General features: G+C 45.2%; 1 long non-coding RNA gene across 1 annotated transcript; it reads right to left on the bottom strand.

Moving 5' to 3' along the window:
* Positions 1 to 4,001: 4,001 nt before the first annotated feature.
* Positions 4,002 to 20,917, bottom strand: LOC111949318. The gene is made up of 3 exons (XR_002875330.1): positions 20,426 to 20,917; positions 20,345 to 20,355; positions 4,002 to 4,245 (listed from the first exon to the last, which is right to left on the bottom strand). It is a non-coding gene; the product is annotated as an uncharacterized LOC111949318 (long non-coding RNA).
* Between the last annotated feature and the right edge of the window lie 1,353 nt (positions 20,918 to 22,270).

Genomic DNA, 22,270 nt, shown 5'->3' with positions numbered 1-22,270 from the left:
TATGTCTCTGACATCAACCGGTCAATACCTGTGATATTGAGTCTGCTATCTGATTTTAGGAAGCTATCAGGATATAAACTTAATTTGAGCAAAAGTGAAATTTTCCCCCTGAACTCGCGTATTAATGCATCTTCCCTGCAAAATTTCCCTTTTAAAGTGGCAAATGACAGCTTTTTACATCTTGGAGTTCAAGTGACAAAAAAAACCACAAGACTTATTTAGAGCAAACTTTATCCCTCTTTTGTCAAAAATGAATGAAGATTTTTAACGCTGGTCTTTGCTTAAGTTGTCTTTAGTAGCTCGCATTAATTGTGTCAAGATGAACATATTGCCTCGCTTTCTGTATCTGTTTCAGTGCTTACCTATTTTTTTGACTAGCTCCTTTTTCTCCCAAGTTGATTCTCTTGTGTCTGAATTTCTTTGGAATAAAAAAAAAATCATGACTGTCAAAGCACTATTTACAGAGGCCCAAAGTGCTTGAAGGAGTGGCCCTGCCTAATTTTAGGTATTACTATTACCTAATAGTAATACCAACATATGAATTTTTAAATATTGGTTACAATCCGGAGCTTCTCCCACCTTAGACTGGTTAACCATGGAGTTGAACTCGGTAAAGCCAGTGTCTCTCAATGCGCTGTTATATTCTCCTATACACTTCCCAGTAAGAGAATATTCTAAGAATTATATAGTTAAAACATCTCTGAAGATTCTGACTATTGACGATGTTTTTGCCTATTTCCAACAATTATCAGAAAAATGTTCCCTCCCAAAGCAACATTTTTTCAGATATTTACAAGCTCGCAGTTGTGTTAATAGTCCTTTTCCTTCATTTCCTAAATTATCTGAAACCTCGACCATAGATTCTTTGCTCTTGCCTTCTTCTTCTTTGAAAGGGTCCATTTCTCTTATTTACAATCAGATATCAGCTATCTGGTCGAAAACTCTGGACACTATAAAGGCTCTTTGGGAAGATGATCTAGGACAGGGGTCGGGAACCTATGGCTCGCGAGCCATATATGGCTCTTTTGATGGTCACATGTGGCTCGCAGACAAATCTTTAATTATACTTTTTTTTTTTTCATTAGACCAGTCCTTCTCGGGCGCGATGCGATGCCAGAGGCGCGCAGTAGTAGCAGTGCTTAGAGAGAGAAATCTGCGCCAGCGCTATCAGTTACTATTATCTATTATTTCACAGAGTTTGTACCAGCCGGAAACCTGTGAATTGACGTGCCTAAAACTGCGCGCTCCCGTCTCTGAGAAAGAGCGCGCAGATGCGGAGACGGGATGTGTGAGGGAGAAAGCAGAGGGTGGGGGTGGGGGGACAGCAGGTGAATCGCGCAGGGATTATAAAAACGTAAAACCCGCTGCCCGTCACCCACTGCGGCGTGTGAGTATGTGTTTGGCTCCCCGTCTGCATGTGATCAGTCTTTGTCACATCTACAGAACATTCAGACCTACGATCACGTTTAAAGTCTCAACGCCTGCACGAAGCAGAAACTCACCACTAATCAACCAGACTAGACCATCAGCAAAACTACCACGAGAAATACTCATCATTTATTAGCAACAGAATAACAACATTAACATTAACATTAAAAAGAATCCACAGACTTATTGTACTTTAAAAATGTTGAAATTAAATCAAATGCACACATTCATTTGTATATTTAGTTTTAAACAAATTGTCGCGGACTGAGTTGGATGGCTGTCGGGCCGCGTTAAAAGTTCTGGAGTTCATTGAACGCGTCAAGCAGAGATCTGATTGGCTCTCAGTTCTGTCGCTCAGCCTGTTGTTAGGTAGTTTGGACCAATGGGGTTCAGCTATGGGCCGACTAAGGGAAATGGGAGGGCTGCAGCGGTAGCAGGGGAATATAAAGTTGGGAGAAGCGCTCTCGTCTCGGCGGGAGAGATTCAGGAGTTGCTGAATTAATTGTACGGCGTTTGTTGCAGTCTGCAGTAATCGGAATAAAGAACTTTAAAAGAGGTTAAGTCTCCGTGCCTCAGTGTGGGAAAGAGACACCACATTATTGTATGGCTCTTTCAAAATTACATTTCAAAATATGTGGCATTTATGGCTCTCTTGGCCAAAAAGGTTCCCGACCCCTGATCTAGGAGAAACTATCTCTGACAGCGTATGGTCTCAGATTCTGATGAGAGTACACAAATCTTCAATATCCGCGAGACACGGTCTTATGCAGTGCAAACTGGTCCATCGTGTTTATTTTACAAAATTCTGTTTATCTAAAATATTCCCTAATGTTTTTCCAGCATGCGATAGATGCCACCAATGTCCAGGAAACCTTATTCATACGTTCTGGCATTGCCCCAAGCTCCCGGGTTATTGGACTGAAGTTTTTTCAGTGATATCACGCGTTATTGACAGGAACGTGAGCCCAAACCCTCTGAGTGCCTTATTTGGAATTTTTACAGGGCCACCTTCTCTATCAAAATCTCAAAAGGATTCCCTCGCCTTTATGACTCTGCCTGAAAGGAGAGTAATTCCGTTAAAGTGGAAATCACCACACTCCCCATCATCTTCACAGTGGCTCAAGGATGTTCTGTACTTCCTCAAGTTGGAAGAGATAAGAATGACACTGAATGGGTTCTCTGATAAATTTGAAAAAAGGTGGCGTCCATTATTCCAAACAACACAGCAAATACAATTCTATTCTTTTCCAGACAAAGTCACTTCTTCTGGGGGCTCCCTTTTGTCTGATTCTATCTCATGGATTGGTTTACTTCTTGCTTATTTTCATTTACTCTTCTGAGAAATCTGGGCATGTGTTAAGTTACAATTGTTGGAATCTATTATATGTTTGCAGAAGATTCTCGCTGCTGTTTAGACCCTTTCTTCATGACCCCATAGGGAGGAAAAAAGCTTATTGTGGGAAAAGATCTTCACTCAAACCAATTGTATTTTTTTCTCTTTTTCAAGTCCAAAAAATACAGACAAGACAACAGATCAAGTGCTATATGTTGTCACCCCCACACCACTGTCTTTGCCTTTGTGGGCCAACTATGGCGGGTGTGCCCCTGGTTACCGACCCCGAGTCAAGCAGAAACTGCTGACTGGCCCCAGCCTAATGAGGTCTAGTCCAGTCTGATTCCAGAAAGGCACAGTGCAGGACCTTCAGGCTCCCAGAACTCTGGAAGAGGACCCGAGCTTGGAGATAAACCCACACGAGGAGGGCAGGACGACATGTTTTAGATATATATACTTCATTAGGTACACTTTTCTGCTACAGGATTGGACTACCTTTTCCCTTCAGAACTGGTGGGAATCATGTCCTGGTAGCAATGAGCTCAAAGCCAGCTAGCTCAGCAGTGAAAACATGAAAAGTCTGAATTAAAACTCTAAACTGAGAAGAGAAAGAAACAAAAATAAAAAACAGCAATTTAGTTTTTCAATTGAAGTTTGAATGTTACCATTTTGATTTCAAATTTTAAATCTTTTTCTTCTTTTCTTTTGACATCTGGTTGATCCTGATAAGTTTTCATCCACAACACTCATGAAAGACTGGATAAATAATTATTTCTATTAAACCCTGTTTGCTTCTGGCAAGAGTATTTTCAAATTTAATTAAAAATGTTGACATTGAGACATAGAGGATATTCTACACTATTTCTAAGAAAAACTCCAAGATTCAGGGCAGCAACAAAATGATCTGAAGGAAACGATTCCATTCATTACTCATTTTCCCACCGTAGGTAAAGAGTTTTTCCTCTTTTCTTTTATACTGTCCTAAATATAAACCTTTTTGAATTTTCCCTTGGGGAAGACCCAGCACACTGGAGGGGCTATGTCTCTTGGCTGGCCTGGAAACGCCTAGGGGACCCCCAGAGGACCCATGACCCAGATGGATGGATGGATAGTTGGACAGATGGATGGATGGGTGGATGGATGGATGGGCGGATGGATGGGTGGATGGATGGATTTACGCTGTGCATAGTTAGATGGTAAAATACAGAACAGATAAACTTCAGACCAATTTTACTCGTGATCCAACATTATTTGTTTTCTTTTATTTTATACGTATAAATATTCTGGTATTTACAACAGTTTAAAGACTAGTAAACAAGAATGACAGGCTGAGTCTTTTCAAAATAAAAGCTAGGGAAAGGACTTTCCTCAGGTAGTGATGGCAGTTTTATTCTGGTTGGGTTAAAGACTCAGTGGGCGGGGCCACATCCTCCGAGGTGCAGTGATGGGCAGCTGTTCGAAACAGCCGCATCAAATCCTGAAACCTCCCGAAGAGGAACCAGACAGGGTTGCCCACTCTCTCCTTCTCTTTTTGCTATATTTATTGAGCCTCTAACTGCAGCAATAAGACAGAATGGGAGCATTAAAGGAATTAAAACCAAACACAGCCATCATAAAATTAGTCTCTATGCAGATGACATATTACTGTTTTTAAGTAATTTACATTCTGTAAATGAAACGGCAACAATCATTAATGAATTCTCCTCTATATCAGACTATTCCATTAATTGGAATAAGTCTGTTTTATTACCACTGAACAATAATGCGGAGCAAAGACTCACAATACCAGTTAAATCAGGAAATATCAAATATCTAGGTATCAATTTTTCCCCCAAACTATCAGAACTGGTGCAGCTAAACTACACCCCATTACTGAAAAACAAACAGGACGATCTAAAACACTGGACCAACCTGCCTCTGTCCCTTATGGGCAAGGTAGCCACGGTAAAAATGAAAATCTTACCCAAAGTTAATTATCTCTTCTCAATGATTCCCACACAACCGCCATTAAAATGGTTCAAAACATTAGACTCATCCATGTCAAGCTTTTTATGGAACAATAAACCTGCAAGAATTAGTCTAAAAACTTAAAAATCTGCAAAAAGCTGTGGAGGATTAGAATTACCTAACTTCCACAATTACTTTCTTGCAAATAGATTACAATACATCTTAAAATGGTTAAAAAATAATCCAGAAACCAACTCATGGTTAGACTTGGAACAGGCGTTATGTGGAAAGATCAACCTATCAGATCTTCCATTTATTAGCCAAACAGTTAAAAAACAGGATTGTTTCAAAAGTATTAATATAAATGCCACTTTAACAGCCTGGTGGGAATTTCTCAAAATATCAAAATCATCAATTCAACCGTGTAAAATAACATCCATCTGGAACAACCCAGACATCCTCATAAACAAAAAAATTATCCCCTTCCCAGCTTGGCAAGCAGGGGGCATAAAACAACTAGAGCACATAATTATTGATAGAAGATTCATAACTCCCCAGGAACTTCAAGACAAACATGGAATAAATAACTTCTTGGAATATCGTTGTAGTAGTTTTAGGGGATGTCATCTGGACTTGGTTTTAAAGTTGGAAGACGTTTCACCTCTTATCCAAGAGGCTTTGTCAATTCTGAAATAGCTGGTCTCCCAAGGGAGACCCGCTCCAGGCTCCAGACAGCCATCCGCCCGGCCCACGGTTGGTCCAGGGAGGAGCAAGGCAGGGGCCCGCCGCCCCCGCCCAGGAGGGGGGAACCCCGGGGAAAAAAGAGGGCCCACAAGGGGTGTTATAAATATGGCCCGACCAGGCTCGGCCATGTTGGAAGTTTGGCGGGGCCCAGCGCTCAGGGACACGAACACCCCCGGCTCAGGTGTAATATGAACCCCCCCACCGTGCGGAGAGAGCACCGCCGAGCCCAGGGAGCCAGCACCCAAGGGACACGGCCGCCATCGCCAAGGGGCCCCCACCCCCCACCAGGGAAGGGGTAGGGGACAGATGGACCCAGGTCCCACCTTCCTTGCAAAATATGTGTGTGTGTTTATGTTGGAATGTATATATTGAAGGGGGAGGGGTGTGTGTACTAAGGGGGGTGCAGTTAAAATTGGCGAGTAGGGCACTAAGGGGACATCTCCTGATTACTCACAGTGATGTCCCCTCACCCTCCCCACCAAGGGGCCCTAAATGTCTAAGGTGCGGTTAAAATTGGCGAGTAGGGTGCCAGGAGGACATGTGCTGCTTGCTGGCAGTGATGTCCAAGGCCCCCCCCTACCAAGGACCCTACATGTCTAAGGTGCAAATAAAACCGAAAGAGGGGGGACCCACTCCATACGGCAACCATAGGAGGGGGGCCACTGCCAAGTAGCCCCCCCCCCAAGGCGCATCGCAGGCTAGACCCCCCACCCCCTCACCCTAATATGAGGTTATATGAGGAAGGGGGTAAGTTGGGGACAGCTGGTGGACTGTCCCCCGGTGGTCAAACAGCTGTCCCCCAGCCCCCCCCCCAGCAAAGGGGCCAGGGCCACCCAGCCCAGGGGCCCCACCCCCGGAGGCGCCGACACCCCAGGCCCAGCACCACCCACCCCACACAGAGAGAGAGGAGCCAGAAAGCGTCGCCCCCCCCGGAGCAAGCCCAGGCCCCCACCCCCAAACGCCGGCCCTAGAAGAGCCCTGGTCAGGCCTCGACGGGACCGAGGCAGCCAACCGGCCGGGGAAACCGCCGATGGCCTCAGCGGAGACCCCGACCCGTCAACCTGCCCCGTACTAATAGTACCCCCCCTCCCCCAGAATGCCCCCCCACAGGACAGGGCCGACAAGACCCCCCCCCCACCCCACCCCAGACCCCGCAGCCGAAGCGGATGACACCCAGAGCGACCGGGGACCCCAAGAGGGTTGTCCCGTCCCGCCCCAGAGCCAGGGAAGGGCCGATCCCAGCCCCAGGTGTAGATGGATAGCCCATCCGGTGCCGCTGGGCCCCCCCCGAGCAGGGCCCCCCGCCAACCCCCCCAGCACAGGCAAAGGGACCACCCCCCCCAAGCCAAGCCAGACCACCACCCCACCCCCCCACCACACACCCCCACACCCAAGCCCAGAGGACAACGCAGCACCCCAGCCCGCCCCACCCAGGCGCCGGACCCGACACCCCGACCAACAGAGCCCCCACCACCCCCCGCCAGGCACCGGAGGCCCCGACCCCCACCCCAGCCCACGGCAGAAGGGCAAGGAGCAACGACGACCAGGCCCCCCCACCCCCTAAGTCATGGAGTTAGCTATGGGAGACCAGAGAGACCGAATTCTTTCAAAGTTACTTGAACCTTGGGCTGACATTTTTTCCAAGCTGATATGATCAAGCAGCAGATTTCTGTGTTGACTTATATTTATATTTTTCTTGCTTTTCCAATTTATTAAAATAGTTTTTTTAGCAATGCAAAGAGTTATGAAAATGATAGAGCCTAATCCTCCTTCTACATCGATGGCACTCATGTCACCAAGCACACAAAGTGACGGTGAAGCTGTGATTGAAACCTTAAGCCAGACTGATAGATCGGCACATACCTGCTGCCAGAGAGCCTGGACAGGAGTGCAGAACCACAGTGCATGCATGTAATTGTCGGGTAGATTACCGTCACAGTGCTGACAAATGTCTGAGTTGCTGAGACCCATCTTGAACATCCTCTGTCCAGTGTAGTAAATTCTGTGTAGAGTTTTGAAATGGATTAGCTGCAGATTTGGACTTTTTGCCAGTTTAAAGGTGTTTAGACAAAGTTCTGACCAAAAGCTTTCATCTGTGCTGATGCTCAAATCCGCATCCCATTTTGTTGTCGGAAGTGAAATATTATTATCTAAATTACATAAAAGTTTGTATATTTTGGAGAGAGTTTTATTCTTTGAGAAATTGATCAGAGTGGTAACTACATCTGGTAGCTTTAAATCGTTGTCTCTGTATTTAAACTTTTTAGTAATAATTGATTTAAGTTGCTGATATTCCAAGAACATGTCTATGAAGACTCTCATTCATCCAGGTTGGTTCCATTGTAGTAGTTTTAGGGGATGTCATCTGGACTTGGTTTTAAAGTTGGAAGACGTTTCACCTCTTATCCAAGAGGCTTTGTCAATTCTGAAATAGCTGGTCTAAGAGCTGGTATATATGCGCTCATGGGGGAGGAGTCAGACCTGAAACTGGAGGTGTTGTCCACTTAGCCTACGTGGTTTCGGGTCGTTAATAGTCCTTTGTCCTCAGCTGGGGGTTGGGGAGTCAGTGACTCCCTCTCCAAATGGTCGTCTCTTTCAGCGGTTAACGACTCAGGTGGAACTGGTTTGGTTTGTTTAGGTTTCAAAACACTGCCGTAGATGGATGGAAGAATAAACCTGAGACCACCATTCTTATTAAGAGAAGGTTTATCCTTCTTGACAAAGATGGCTTCTTTCACTCCTCGCTCAAACCATCCTTTCTCTATGGCTAGAATTCGGACTTCACTGTCCTCGAAAGAGTGGTTTGTGGCCTTCAGGTGGAGATGTACTGCAGACTCAGGTCCACTTGGGTTGGCTCTGCGATGTTGGTAAAGCCGCTTGTGTAGCGGTTGTTTGGTTTCTCCTATATACTGTTCATTGCAGTTCTCTTTGCAGTGGATAGAGTACACAACATTACTCTGTTTTGTTGGAAAATATCTTTCGCTTTGAGATTTTTCCATGCGTGTTCTATTAGTCGGGAGAGATATAAAGACCAAGATTCAGCCGGATAAAGTCACAGAAGGTTTATTCCCTAACAAAAGTTCTAAGACAGAATTAAAACAGATCTGGGTCCTCATTTTACAAGGCCTTCAAAACGCAAGAAGTTACAGGCGTTTTACATGAAAGGCCACAAGAGAGAAGACAATAAAATTATGCTCTGCTCAGACTTTTAAAGACAATTCGGGTTTCCTCCTCCCGTGGAAAACATGACGTCGAATCTCCGCCCTGGAACACTCGCATTGGCTGATCGATGATCCGTCTCCTCCTTCAGCCAATCGTAGAGGGTCATTCTCCGTGACCAGTTCCTCTCCTCAGGGAATGACTTCAAAGGGACACCTAGTGTTGCAGTAAACTCCGTCCCTTCCTGTCCACAACAAATCAGATTGACAGCAGGATATCCATGGAGGTTCTGGGTCAAAGTTCAGTCTTTTGTTCTTCTTGAGAACTGGACATCCAGAGAAGTTCTCACAGCTATAATCTGTTCCTCATGTGGTTTAGATTAGAGTGCTGGCTCCATTTCTGCTGACTGCTGTTAACCAATGCCCCGAGAGGTCAACATCCCCCTTCACTGTAGGGGAAGGGGTCGCAGCTGCAGTCCATAGGTCACATCTCAGGAATGTGAGGTCAGGATGCACAGAGTTCAGTTAAAAGCACACACTTAAGCTATGGAATAAACTTCAAGTGATATATGTAAAACAGAAAACGTAATAAAATAAGACAGAAAAACCCTTCTAAAGTGAGGACCAAAAATATAATTTCCTTCAGTTTCCCTCTCTTGACCTCATGAAGTGAGGTCACACAAAAAATAAAAACACATCATCACATCATGCAATCAAACCCTTTCGGCGACCATCCCTAAGGATACTCATGCTTCATTGGATCTTTGGCACATTGGCGTATACAAAGAACAAGACATAAAATCGTAAATAAAGAAAATGCACAACTACAAATTCAAATTATTCTAAAAAGTAAAAGATACAGAGACAATAAAATAGCGCTTCCTGTAAGGAAAAGGAACACCTGGAATTAAGGGGGGGAATTGAGAAATGTTAAACATGACATCAAGCGTAATTCAGAAAATTTCTTCCATGTCCTCCATGGGGGTCCCATCGGAGAAGCTACGATTCCTATGGCCCACATAAATAAGAATAGCAATATTCTTAGTTAATATTCTTAGTTAGTTAGTTAGTTAGTTAGTTAGTTAGTATTGCAACAAAATCCAAAAAGTCATTCAGGGCCTTGACCACTCGTTTTCACCTCCTGCATGTCCCACAAGCTCTGGCAAGCTTGGACCTGGCCTCCTATGGACTTCTGAATGAGCCTGGTAATTATTCAATCTGACACATGTGATACAACAGAACGGCTGCAAAAGAGCTTGGGGTGTCTCCCCAAGATGAGTCTGCTGTGGATCTAAATATTGATTAGGGTTAGGGTCAGAAACTTAAAAAATAAAACAAGAACAAAAGACAATAATAAAATAAAACAATGACAAAACACGACAAGACAAGAATAAAAATGCACAGAAGAGATGTGATGGAAATGTCCACCACATTGTCCTCTCCATAGTCTGCTTCTCCTCGTGCTGTTTTCATGAAAAACATAGGTGGGAGTATGCAAATTCAAGATAAAGACAAGTTTATTAGGGGCTGTCGTCTAATGACCCATGTGGTGGATTCTAACTCCACCAGCATTACTTATCACCTCAGGACAGTGTGGTAAAACCCCTTCATCCTTGCTGTGGATGAGATAACCAGATGAACAGACACACAAAGCTCTAAAAAGGTAAAAAGGTCTATCAAAATTAGCATTTAAACCTTAAACGATGATAATTGAAACAAAGATAATTGAAACCATGATAATACTAAAACAATTTCCTACAATGAATCATTGATACCTCTTTCCACCCTCTCTTGGCCTGGGGGAAACCCCAGGACACTAGTTGAGTGAAACCATGCAGATTTAAACAAAGATAAGGCATAAATACATAAACTAGAGCAATTGAAAGTAAAAATATAGAAACAGTTTTGTGCACCGGCTAAGGTGAACAAGCTGTTTGTCCACATTCCTATGGAAGGCAAGATAACATAAAGAAATGAAACCACGTATTGTCGTTGCCTTACTGCCGTAAGGTTAGTCACACCCTCGTCATTTATCATCAACCTGAAGGGGTCCATGTGTTTCACAAAACAAAGAAGTGTCTACTACAACCACAAGAAAACCAACATGTCCAAACTATTTCCAGATGTTTATGCTGCAAATTAGACATTCTACGCTCTATATACATTGAAAAACCTGTGCTAAAAACAGTTCTGCCTAAAAATGAAACTTCCCTTCTGCTAAAGTGCAAATTCCTGTTACATTTCAAAACTCAAACATACAACTGCAACAGAAGATCTTTTATTACTCACAGGCAGGTTTCAACAGTCGGAGCTGCTAGCTGCTACCCTCTAGTAGCACAATATCCTGTCAGAGAGACCGCAAACAGTGACTGAAAATGCCAGGAAATTTTATTAACACCTATGTACTAAAATGCGAATAACTGTCTGCTATTTTCACGTAATGGAATGCAAAAATAAGGGTTTGCTAAATCAATGGCAGTGAACAACACACATTGTTGAGCTAAAGTTGACAGCATGCAATATGGATCAGGAACGGGTAGAACTAGAGTAATAGTGACATAATTAACAGTCCTTAAATCATATGCTATGCAATAAATTTTACCATCTGCTTTCAAGACCAGTCTAAAAGAAGTACTACGAAGAATGTGAATGCTACACCAGAGTTCCACAAACCAGTCAAAGTTTCCGTGCAGTCAAAGTTTTTATGTGCTTCTAAGGACAAAAATTTAGAAAAATCATTAGTGTCCTGTTCAGGTTAAATGCCAACACCGTGGCTGCAAAAGTCAGTTGATCAGCGATAAAAGCCTATTCAAGAAAAAATCCCTAAATCTGTCTGTGACCAATATAACGGGTGCGGAGCAAAATGTTCAAAAATACACTTTCTTAGACACATTCCAACAGCTATTTATTCAGTTCTTTGTCAAAAAACAAGATCAATTGAGCATTACAGTTTAACATTAACACCCTTAGTTCGACTTGTCCTGAAGGGCTTGCTGGTCCTAATAAGAATCTAGATAATTGCTGAAAATAACAATCTGACCAATCCAAACTTTTCCTTAAAGCTACAGAACCTACAATTGTTAAAATACAGTAACATCTTTATCTTTCAAACTTGAATGCAAACCAAAACTGAGTGCCTCTTAGTACTAACCACCACAGTTCATACTGTGGCAGCTGATCGCAAAAATTCTACAAAGTGTAAATGTTCTAACACACAAAATGTCCTTTATACTACAGCACTTTTATGACCTGCAGATCATCCTACCATCCTCCATGCCACAGATGGGAACTGCTTACAGAGGGAAAAGGGGGGGGGGGTGTTACATGGGGGTCATGTCATATAATTACTCCTTCCGCCTGCTCACAATTAATACACATCTCTTACACCGTCATAGAAGGCCTTTTTTTGTTCAATGCTGTTGCTGAGCACTGTCCATGTTCTATATACAAAAATTGTGCACCTTTCGTTTTGACTATCATGGGGATTAGGAATTCCAATTAGTGTAAAATGAATGGTACAACATTGGGTATTGGTTAAATCTCCTCAAATAGTTTTGGGTGGAGCTGCACTCTCCCATCAACCTCTGCTCTTTGTCACCTAGAAGATGACAGCACCAACCTCTTTCTGTGAAAAAATGAACTGCTTTAACCTTTCTATTCTCCTAATTCTTTATTCAGTTTTCCTTATTTAATCAAAAACACAATTCACACTCTAAACCACAACAGGTTTGTTAAAACACAGACAATCAAGACGCAGACAATAACTTCTAACAATTTTCTCAAAACCAAACCGAAAGACAAAACAAATTAGGTACCTTACACATAAAAAATAAACCATTTCACTGAAATGAATCTTTTCTAACTAGTGTTAACATTAATATTTCCCCTTCTCTTTTTATTTCTAATAACAATTTTCAAATATTCTTGATTCTGATTCAAACGAACAAAACTGCCAGTCATGAGCTTCACATTCAAACAGCAGTGGACAAGATTAAAAAACATTAAAACGAAATTAAACAAATTTAAAATGTCAATAAAACTTCTTCGAACAAAGCTGAACTTAAATCACGGTTATTAGGACATACAAACAAATTAGATACATGTATTCACAATAAGAAAACCGAAATAATTGCAAAATTATTTTACACAAAATGTTTTAGACCGATGCTACCTTACCATATTTTTGAAAAGATTTGGGGAACCTCCCGAGAAAATAGTTTTCGTTCGAACAGAGACGGCTGCTGCAGCCATGCATGCAGTCATCTCTTCGCCTTGGTGGCAGAGGCTGCCTTCCGTCGGAGGCGCAGCGCTACTTAAAACCCTTTTTCTGCGAACTGAAAACCCACTGAAATTTGTTTTTAAACGACGTCTTACAACCGAGGTCATGACCACGCTCGATAACGACGATCCCCGCCATGGTTTTACCGCAGATTAGATCCCAAACTCTAACTGTAAAAGTTTAGCGTGTTTCGCCATTACGATTTCCGGGGACGCCGGCTCGCCGGCCACGTGGTACTAACAAAGCCAATCATAGACATCGACACATTCGAAAGCAACTAAAACCTCCAGTCATTGGTCCATTCGACGTAAACAAGATGGCTGCGGCCATAGAAAACACAATAAACAAGGAAATGTGGAAATAAAGTTAAAATTCACAGATTTCAAACACCTTTTCATCCCATTCTTTCCAAAATCTCATACATTCCATTCCATTCATCCACATTCAAGTCATTTTCACCGCTGTTGTCAAGTCAAATCGTCACCGTCGTCTGTCGTCGTATTGTCTGTTCCACCCCAGTCGTATTTTGTCCGGACAAAATGCATCATATTTTCTCATATTTACCTTTCATGTTAATTTCGAATCCTTCTTTGGTCACTCTCCATCTAAAAAAATAATTTGTCGAGGCCACTGCCCCGGTAGTGTCTTCCAAATTTCCTAAGCGCGCAACAATTAGCTCCTATACTACACTGTTTTTACGCCTTGGGCGTCTCTAGGACAAACAGACGGAACCTCTATGTATTTTAAATACATTACCTCAAACACAACCGATAAACCTAGGATACCTTTTCTGTACTGTTGTTGCACACTAGGTGTCACAAACTAACAGTCAACCATCCCTTTAAAGTTTGGGTCGACTTTTATTTATTTATTTATTTATTTATTTATTTATTTATTTATTTATTTATTTATTTATTATTTTATTTTTTCTTTTGGGGGGGAAAGCTCTACTGCCCACTCACTCGAGATCTCGTTCAATTTGAGTTATTCAACTATTAGATAACTTAATCAATATGCAGAATTTTGCAGCAGGCTTCTGCTTACCTGTTTTGTATGCGGCCGCGTGAGAAGTCGACCAGGTGGACGGGAGGAAGCGTGCCCAGACTTTACACTGAAAGTCTCAAAAATACGAAAAATACGTCACCGGCTCGATCCGTGTTCCCCGACTTCACGTTCCGGGTCACCAAATTATCGACAGAGAAGTACATGTACAAATTGGCCACAATGGGTGAGATTGGAGAGCCCATGGCACAGCCGTGTCTCTGCCTGTAGAAGTTTCCCCTGAATTGGAAATATGTGGAGTTGAGGCACACTTCCAGCAGTTCGCAAATGTGGTCTGGTGTCAGATTTGTTCTGTCTTGTAGCTTAGGATCCTGTAGTAATCTCTTCCTCACTGAAATCACTGCCTCCGTGGTGGGAATGCAGGTGAAGAGGGAAGTTACGTCGTAAGACACCATCGTCTCGTCAGAATCCAGCTGAAGATGTTTGACTTTGTTTGCAAAATCTTGTGAATTCCTAACATGATGCTCTGTGTTGCCAACTAGAGGGGCCAAAATAGTAGCCAGGTGTTTAGCCATGTTGTAAGTTATTGAGTCAATGCTGCTGACAATGGGTCTCAGTGGTATTCCTTCCTTGTGGATTTTTGGGAGGCCATAAATGCATGGAGTGGTATTACCCGGGTACAGTCTGTAATAAAGAGGCTTGTCGATGACTTGATCTCTCTCCAGTCTTTGTAGGCAGTCTATAACCTTTTTTTTTTTCTTGTAGCCGCTGGTTGGGTCTCTTCTAAGTGCTTCATAAGTGGTGGTGTCGCTGAGTAGGTTGGTAACTTTGGCTTCATATTCCGCCGCATTCAGGATCACAGTGCATCTCCCTTTATCCGCTGGTAAAATGTTGATACTGTGGTCCTTCTCCAGGGCTGTCAAGGCCTTTCTTTCATCTGAGGAAAGGCCTTGAACCCTACTCACACAGATCAGTACCTGTTATTTGACTCAAACCACCCTTTACAGCACAAACTAGGCGTCATCAGGACATTACAACACAGAGCCCAGGAGGTCCCCACAAGCTCTGACGGAAAGAAGAAGGATGAGCAACATATCCACCAAGCCCTCCGAACCTGTGGATATCCCAAGTGGGCATTCACCAGATCCCAACATACAGGAAAACAAGACAAGAAGGAACAAGAGACAAAACGGAACAGTATTTCAATTCCATATATCTCAGGCCTGTCTGAAAAACTTAAAAGGATTTTCAAACAACATAACATCCCAGTTCATCTCAAACCAGTCAATACCCTCAGACAGAAACTGGTTCATCCAAAGGACAAAATTCCCAGCTACAAACTGAAGGAAATTATATTTTTGGTCCTCACTTTAGAAGGGTTTTTCTGTCTTATTTTATTACGTTTTCTGTTTTACATATATCACTTGAAGTTTATTCCATAGCTTAAGTGTGTGCTTTTAACTGAACTCTGTGCATCCTGACCTCACATTCCTGAGATGTGACCTATGGACTGCAGCTGCGACCCCTTCCCCTACAGAGAAGGGGGATGTTGACCTCTCGGGGCATTGGTTAACAGCAGTCAGCAGAAATGGAGCCAGCACTCTAATCTAAACCACATGAGGAACAGATTATAGCTGTGAGAACTTCTCTGGATGTCCAGTTCTCAAGAAGAACAAAAGACTGAACTTTGACCCAGAACCTCCATGGATATCCTGCTGTCAATCTGATTTGTTGTGGACAGGAAGGGACGGAGTTTACTGCAACACTAGGTGTCCCTTTGAAGTCATTCCCTGAGGAGAGGAACTGGTCACGGAGAATGACCCTCTACGATTGGCTGAAGGAGGAGACGGATCATCGATCAGCCAATGCGAGTGTTCCAGGGCGGAGATTCGACGTCATGTTTTCCACGGGAGGAGGAAACCCGAATTGTCTTTAAAAGTCTGAGCAGAGCATAATTTTATTGTCTTCTCTCTTGTGGCCTTTCATGTAAAACGCCTGTAACTTCTTGCGTTTTGAAGGCCTTGTAAAATGAGGACCCAGATCTGTTTTAATTCTGTCTTAGAACTTTTGTTAGGGAATAAACCTTCTGTGACTTTATCCGACTGAATCTTGGTCTTTATATCTCTCCCGACTAATAGAACACGCATGGAAAAATCTCAAAGCGAAAGATATTTTCCAACAAAACAGAGTAATGTTGTGTACTCTATCCACTGCAAAGAGAACTGCAATGAACAGTATATAGGAGAAACCAAACAACCGCTACACAAGCGGCTTTACCAACATCGCAGAGCCAACCCAAGTGGACCTGAGTCTGCAGTACATCTCCACCTGAAGGCCACAAACCACTCTTTCGAGGACAGTGAAGTCCGAATTCTAGCCATAGAGAAAGGATGGTTTGAGCGAGGAGTGAAAGAAGCCATCTTTGTCAAGAAGGATAAACCTTCTCTTAATAAGAATGGTGGTCTCAGGTTTATTCTTCCATCCATCTACGGCAGTGTTTTGAAACCTAAACAAACCAAACCAGTTCCACCTGAGTCGTTAACCGCTGAAAGAGACGACCATTTGGAGAGGGAGTCACTGACTCCCCAACCCCCAGCTGAGGACAAAGGACTATTAACGACCCGAAACCACGTAGGCTAAGTGGACAACACCTCCAGTTTCAGGTCTGACTCCTCCCCCATGAGCGCATATATACCAGCTCTTAGACCAGCTATTTCAGAATTGACAAAGCCTCTTGGATAAGAGGTGAAACGTCTTCCAACTTTAAAACCAAGTCCAGATGACATCCCCTAAAACTACTACAATGGAACCAACCTGGATGAATGAGAGTCTTCATAGACATGTTCTTGGAATATCAGCAACTTAAATCAATTATTACTAAAAAGTTTAAATACAGAGACAACGATTTAAAGCTACCAGATGTAGTTACCACTCTGATCAATTTCTCAAAGAATAAAACTCTCTCCAAAATATACAAACTTTTATGTAATTTAGATAATAATATTTCACTTCCGACAACAAAATGGGATGCGGATTTGAGCATCAGCACAGATGAAAGCTTTTGGTCAGAACTTTGTCTAAACACCTTTAAACTGACAAAAAGTCCAAATCTGCAGCTAATCCATTTCAAAACTCTACACAGAATTTACTACACTGGACAGAGGATGTTCAAGATGGGTCTCAGCAACTCAGACATTTGTCAGCACTGTGACGGTAATCTACCCGACAATTACATGCATGCACTGTGGTTCTGCACTCCTGTCCAGGCTCTCTGGCAGCAGGTATGTGCCGATCTATCAGTCTGGCTTAAGGTTTCAATCACAGCTTCACCGTCACTTTGTGTGCTTGGTGACATGAGTGCCGTCGATGTAGAAGGAGGATTAGGCTCTATCATTTTCATAACTCTTTGCATTGCTAAAAAAACTATTTTAATAAATTGGAAAAGCAAGAAAAATATAAATATAAGTCAACACAGAAATCTGCTGCTTGATCATATCAGCTTGGAAAAAATGTCAGCCCAAGGTTCAAGTAACTTTGAAAGAATTCGGTCTCTCTGGTCTCCCATAGCTAACTCCATGACTTAGGGGGTGGGGGGGCCTGGTCGTCGTTGCTCCTTGCCCTTCTGCCGTGGGCTGGGGTGGGGGTCGGGGCCTCCGGTGCTTGGCGGGGGGTGGTGGGGGCTCTGTTGGTCGGGGGGTCGGGTCCGGCGCCTGGGTGGGGCGGGCTGGGGTGCTGCGTTGTCCTCTGGGCTTGGGTGTGGGGGTGCGTGGTGGGGGGGTGGGGTGGTGGTCTGGCTTGGCTTGGGGGGGTGGTCCCTTTGCCTGTGCTGGGGGGGTTGGCGGGGGGCCCTGCTCGGGGGGGGCCCAGCGGCGCCGGATGGGCTATCCATCTACACCTGGGGCTGGGATCGGCCCTTCCCTGGCTCTGGGGCGGGACGGGACAACCATCTTGGGGCCCCCGGTCGCTCTGGGTGTCATCCGCTTCGGCTGCGGGGTCTGGGGTGGGGTGGGGGGGGGGGGGGGGTTTGTCGGCCCTGTCCTGTGGGGGGGCATTCTGGGGGAGTGGGGGGCACTATTAGTACGGGGCAGGGGGGGTTGACGGGTCGGGGTCTCCGCTGAGGCCATCGGCGGTTTCCCCGGCCGGTTGGCTGCCTCGGTCCCGTCGAGGCCTGACCAGGGCTCTTCTAGGGCCGGTGTTTGGGGGTGGGGGCCTGGGCTTGCTCCGGGGGGGGCGACGCTTTCTGGCTCCTCTCTCTCTGTGTGGGGTGGGTGGTGCTGGGCCTGGGGTGTCAGCGCCTCCAGGGGTGGGGCCCCTGGGCTGGGTGGCCCTGGCCCCTTTGCTGGGGGGGGGGCTGGGGGACAGCTGTTTGACCACCGGGGGACAGTCCACCAGCTGTCCCCAACTTACCCCCTTCCTCATATAACCTCATATTAGGGTGAGGGGGTGGGGGGTCTAGCCTGCGATGCGCCTTGGGGGGGGGCTACTTGGCAGTGGCCCCCTTCCTATGGTTGCCGTATGGAGTGGGCCCCCCCTCTTTCGGTTTTATTTGCACCTTAGACATGTAGGGTCCTTGGTAGGGGCGGTGCTTGGACATCACTGCCAGCAAGCAGCAGATGTCCTCCTGACACCCTACCCACCAATTTTAACCGCACCTTAGACATTTAGGGCCCCTTGGTGGGGAGGATGAGGGGACATCACTGTGAATAATCAGGAGATGTCCCCTTAGTGCCCTACTCGCCAATTTTAACTGCACCCCCCTTAGTACGGCTGTGGTGCAGCGGTAGGGCAGTCGACCCATGATCATAAGATTGTAGGTTCGATTTCCCGCCTTGCACGCCCATGAGTCGAAGTGTCCTTGGGCAAGACACTGAACCCCACCTTGCCTCTGGTGGTAGGCAGGCGCCTGTGTTTGGCAGCGGAGCCGCCATCAGTGTGTGAATGTGTGAGTGAATGTGTGTGTGACTGGGTGAATGGGTCTGTGACTGTAAAGCGCTTTGTCCTTGTAGGAAGAAAGGCGCTATACAAGTATACGCCATTACACACACCCCTCCCCCTTCAATATATACATTCCAACATAAACACACACACATATTTTGCAAGGAAGGTGGGACCTGGGTCCATCTGTCCCCTACCCCTTCCCTGGTGGGGGGTGCCGGCCCCTTGGCGATGGCGGCCGTGTCCCTTGGGTGCTGGCTCCCTGGGCCCGGCGGTGCTCTCTCCGCACGGTGGGGGGGTTCATATTACACCTGAGCCGGGGGTGTTCGTGTCCCTGAGCGCTGGGCCCCGCCAAACTTCCAACATGGCCGAGCCTGGTCGGGCCATATTTATAACACCCCTTGTGGGCCCTCTTTTTTCCCCGGGGTTCCCCCCTCCTGGGCAGGGGCGGCGGGCCCCTGCCTTGCTCCTCCCTGGACCAACCGTGGGCCGGGCGGATGGCTGCCTGGAGTGCGGAGCGGGTCTCCCTTGGGGGGTCCTGGCTCGCACCTGGGGTGGGGGCGGGGGGATGCCCGGAACTCCTGGGTGGTGGTGGGGTGCTCGTCTGGGGCTGTGGGCGTCGTTCTCCGGTGGGGCCCTGCGTTGGGCGCTCCCGGCGCGGCGGGGGGGCTGCTCTCCTGGTTGGGCTGGGGCGGCGCTCTCTTTCCCTCCGTGCCTCCCTGCTCTCTGGCTCTGGGGGCCTTGCGGCGGTCCTGCTGGCCCTGGCCTGGGTGGCGGGCTTGGTCGCCCGGGCGGCGGTTGTTCCCTGCCGGTTCCCGTGTGGCGTTGGGGGGATTTCGGCTGCTGCTGCGGTGGGGGTCTTGGGGTGGGGATGGCTGGGCACTCTCCCTCCTTCTTGTCACGTTCCACCATCCATTTTAGAAGAACATAAACACTTACCTGAGCACAGGTGTTAGCTCACCTTTGCACTAACAGTTTGCGTGATTGAATGACTGAAATATTTCACACTAGTTGGTTTTAAGGCATAAGTATGCGTGTGAACACTATCTGTTTTTTGTACATGTCGGTACAGGTGGACATTTTTGCAGCTAGCAGGTGTGTTTATAACATTTGAGTGTGTGTGTGGATAGGCCCCGCCCTTTTTGTACTACATTTGAACCTTACCATAATGATTAACAACCAGTAAACTTGTTGCTTTATGCTGCTTCATGGTCTTGCCCCCCTTCCCCTCCTATTATCACCCTCCTGCCCCCCCCTCTCTGGCGTCCCTCTCTCTTCTTTCCCTCTTTCCTTTTCCGTCCTGTCCAACACCAAAGATTTTCAAACATGATTGAAATTAATAAAGTTTGGCCTCAATTACAAAAGGGGTTTATTCAGACATACCTTTGGTTTGTCTGAAGATTAATAACCCCTCTTGTTAAAGTAAAATATGTCCAACACAAGAGGCCCTCAGCTATCATCTGTCTGCCTAGCTGTTGGACAGGACAAGTTGAAAAAAAAAAAAAAAAATCCTGAAACCTCCCGGACACCTGGAGATGGGATTAGGTTACAAACCAGTAAAAAAAAGTCTGAATCGGAGGCTGGCAGACATGCTCGTACCTCATTAGCGGTTTTGTTGCCAAGCAGAGATGAGATCGCCTGGAAGGAGCTCTGATTGGCTCCTTTCCACTGACACATAGTTAGGATGACACGATCCGCTTCTCTGCAAAGTACAGTTAAGGTAAAGAATTAATTTATCCAGAAGCTTCACCTTACCGTAACTTCGTCATCCAGTCAGGTTGCATCTATGGCAGATCCAGTGCAACGGTATATGATGAGCCCGTCTTTGGTGAAGGAGCTCGGGTCTGAGGGATTACCTGGTCCAGGGGACAACCTTCTCTCCACTTGCTGTCAAAGAAATGTTCTTGGCACAAACAGGGGGGTCAGGAGGCGCAGAGAATGAAGGTTCAAATGAAGAGGAGCATGAAGGTAGGCTCTCCTCAGTTTTCTTCTCCCTGAAACTGTTATGCTCTTCATCTTTGTCATCAGTGTTAGGTCAAACTTAAGGAAGCTGATGCTTCAAGTGATTTTATTTTAAAAGTAAATAAAAATAGAAAAAAAAGCACAAAAAGAAGAGAGAATTTCAAATAAGAATCTAAAGTAAAAATGCATTAAGGTAAATTCTGTTAAATTTGAGAGAAAATTAATTTTAAGTAGTTAAAAAATTAAAGAGAGGTAAAGGAAAGTTTAAGTCTGTAGTGGGTGCGGTGCCAATCAAGATCCAGCTGTGTGCACCGGAGCTGACGGAAGGTGCCCCCGTAGCGTCAGATCCGACAGCCAGAGAGAGATCGAAACCGTCTCAACCCTTTCAGAAAAGCGTCAAAACCACGGAGGCAGCCGGTAAGAATTTATGCGGGGTTGTGATTTCACTGTGCGCTTCAGTGATGGTGCGCGGCTGCGCACTCAGCGTCGGTTACGTATTACTGTGTAGAGTGCCACGTCACCGCTAACATTTCATTCATTCATGGTAAGGTCACTGCTGTTTATAGAATATATTTATATGTATTTATTGCTGCATTGTCAATGATTTTCACAGTTAGGAAATTAGATTTTACCAACTGTTCAAATTGAATTAACTGTGAACTTCAGATTTAACGTTGATGTGTTGCTTAATATTTACTGTCATATTTATTTATTGTTGTGAACTAATGTTAACTTATATAATGTAATTTCTTGTATAGGTTTTTCACCACCCGTATCACTCCTACAATGCATCTCATTGTCTAAGCCTGTCAAAATCCTGGCAAATAAATCCGGACAAAACAGAGGTGTTTGGATGGTGTGTGAATTCCTGCTCAATACACTCCATGGATGCTTTTCCCCCTTTCAACTGGGGTATAATAACTTGACAATCAGATCCCTCCTCCTTTTCATCTGTAGGGTGTATTGTGTCATCCCATGATGCATTGCTCTGATCTATGACCAATATATTGGATTAGAACCAGATTTCAATTTGAAAAAGACCCGCTGCTCCTGTTATTACCTGGCTGAATGTTATCCTCAATCTCTTTCGTCTCCTGGTTCCCTCCCCTGGTTCACAGTGGGCGGAGTTAATATGAGCGTACAGGTTGTTCAGGCTCTTGGCTGCTCTGGACATGCTCACTGAGCTCTGAAGAGAAAAAGTAGAAGAGAGCCGGGTGTAAGTAACTGGCAATAAGCTGGGTTTCACGTGTCCTAGGCCCACTCTGAATCCAAACCACTTGGTGAAAGAAAACTCTGAACCCAGTCCAGATCCAAAACCACCACAACATTTTTATGTGGGCATTAAAATGGTCGTTTTTGCAACAGTTTAGTGGTCGATTTAACCAGCAACCACCCTTCCACCCCTCGGGGAGTGCAGTAGAGAGAGCAAGGTAGGGGCCACTTCCCCCCGCTCAGGAGGAGGACACCCAAGAGAACTGGACG

The sequence above is a fragment of the Oryzias latipes genome, chromosome 18 (assembly GCF_002234675.1).
Source record: "Oryzias latipes chromosome 18, ASM223467v1".
NCBI classification, from domain to species: Eukaryota; Metazoa; Chordata; class Actinopteri; order Beloniformes; family Adrianichthyidae; genus Oryzias; species Oryzias latipes.
Note: the sequence above shows the minus strand (reverse complement) of the source record. Positions and strands in the feature narration are given on the sequence as shown.